At 53.0% G+C, this 2,196-nt stretch overlaps 1 pseudogene; it reads right to left on the reverse strand.

Moving 5' to 3' along the window:
- Nucleotides 1-434: 434 nt before the first annotated feature.
- On the reverse strand, nucleotides 435-1,490 carry LOC103288370 (neurofilament light polypeptide-like; annotated as a pseudogene).
- Between the last annotated feature and the right edge of the window lie 706 nt (nucleotides 1,491-2,196).

A 2,196-nucleotide genomic window follows, 5' to 3' on the forward strand; every position in this document is an offset into this window, starting at 1 on the left:
CAGTGTAACTTTATTTACTGTTTATTGCACATGATTTGAGGTCTTTAATTTCTAACCACCAAAGATTCAAAGGACTATTTTTTCCATGAAGTTTAACATTAACATCAGTGAATTCATGTGTTTTTATTATAACACCTGAATTATTCACATTGTCATAGATTCTAAACTCATAAGCATGGACCATGCACAGGCTGGCAGCAAGCCAGGAAGCCACTCTGCAAGCAAACAGATACTCTGCATAAGGAGAAAAGTCATAGCATAATATTTAATGTCCAACCTGAGTCACCTTAGAATGTTATATATATCGGAAACTCAACTGCTTGGTTGGTGACGGGGTTGACCTGGTTTCAGGAGGATTATTCCTGAAATAATTAAGGAAAGGGGGGCTCAATCTTTTCTTGGTTGCTTGCTCCTCCCAGCACCTTCATCTTTCTCTCATCCTCAGCTTCTTGGGCATCTTCTCCTTCACCTTCACCTTCTTCTTCCTCCTTTGTGTCCTCAAATTCTTCCTTGGCACCTTCTTCCTCTTCCTCTCCTTCCTCTTCCTCAGCCTCTTTCTTCTCCTTTTCCTCCTCTTCAGCTTCTCCTTCAGAGGGGGGGTTCATCCTTAGCTTCCCAATGGTCTTCTCCACCTCAATCTGCTCCTCCTGGACGTGGCTGGTATATTAAGAAGGGAAGGAGCGAGCGGACATCAAGTAGGAGCTAGTCTGTAAACCACCTTAGGCAGATCAACCAAAGATCTGGGAACTCTGGGAGTAGCCACTGGTTATGCTTCCCACGCTGGTGAAACTGAGCTGGGTCTCCTCACCTTCCAAGAGTTTCCTGTAAGTTGCAATGTCAATGTCCAAAGCCACATTGAGGAGGTCCTGGTATTCTTTTAAATATCATGCCATTTCACTCTCTGTAGTTCTCAACTCATTTTCTGATTTGTTGATTGTGTCCTGCATAGCACTAACATCGGAGTTCTGCTTATCCTCCAGCTCTGGCAGCTGTTTCCCCAGAGCTTCGTTCATGCCCCAACATGCTTTGATCTCCAGGGTCTTGGCCTTGAGCAGGCAGCGGCTTTCAGACACCTTGTCCTTGGCAGCGTGCACCCCGTAGGTGTTCTTGGCAGTTCTCTTGGTCAGCATGGTGAAGCAGCTCTTGTACCATTCTTCTGCATTCTGCATGTTCTTGACAGCCAGCTTCTCCTACTAGGAGCCATTGTCCTTGTGTGCAACAGAGAGGTCGGACTTGGAGAACATGTCCATCTCCACAGAGATCTGAGCATACTTGATCTGCGCCTACAGCTCGGTGATCTCCTCTTCATGCACCTTCTTCAGAAAGGTGATTTAGTCCATCAGGCTGTCAATGCACTTTTCAAGCTCAGCACCAGCAAGAGCCACCTCATCTGCACCTTTGCGCACCTCCATCAGCCAGCCCTCTGTGTCATCATGGTTCAGCACCTCTTCCTGGTGGCTCACCTGCAGGTTGCTCCCAGTCTCTTCCAAGCCCTGGTGCCTGCTAACTGCCCACTGCCCTCTCCTCGCCAGGGATGGGGCGCAGTGGCCTGGGGAACAGGCATCCAATTTTCATTAAAATGTTCAACCCCAGCCTGCTCCACCTGTGTCCACAGGTGGCCCATGGGCAGATAGTGATCCCAGAGACTCTGGCCACCCCAGCCTACCCAGATCCCCGATGGCTGCCTGGACCCAGAGGGCAGCATCAGGCACTGTCCTCCTGGCCTGCCTGGTCCCCGATGGTGGCCTGGACCCCATAGGCAGTGTCAGGCACTGTCCGCCTGGCCTGCCCAGTTACCGATGGCTTCCTGGACCCCGCGGGAGGCGTCAGGCACTGCCCCCACCCCCACCTGCCCGATTACAGATGGCTGCCTGGATCCCGTGGGCTGCGTCAGGCGTTGCCCCCAGACCTGCTCGGTTACTGATGGCTGCCTGGACCCCATGGCAGCATCAAGAGCTGCCCGCCAGGACTGCCCAGTCCACGATGGTGACCTGTACCCCGCGGGCGGCATCGGGTGCTGCCAGCCAGGCTTGTCCAACCCAGATGGCAACCTGGACCCCACAGGTGGTGTCAGTCTCCCGTCCACCATGCCTGCCCGACCCCAATGGCTGCCTGGACCCCACGGGCAGTGTCAGGCGATGTCTGCCTGGCCTGCCCGGTTACCGATGGCTGGCTGGACCCCGCAGGCGGCTTCAG

This window comes from Eptesicus fuscus, chromosome 8 (assembly GCF_027574615.1).
Source record: "Eptesicus fuscus isolate TK198812 chromosome 8, DD_ASM_mEF_20220401, whole genome shotgun sequence".
NCBI lineage: Eukaryota > Metazoa > Chordata > Mammalia > Chiroptera > Vespertilionidae > Eptesicus > Eptesicus fuscus.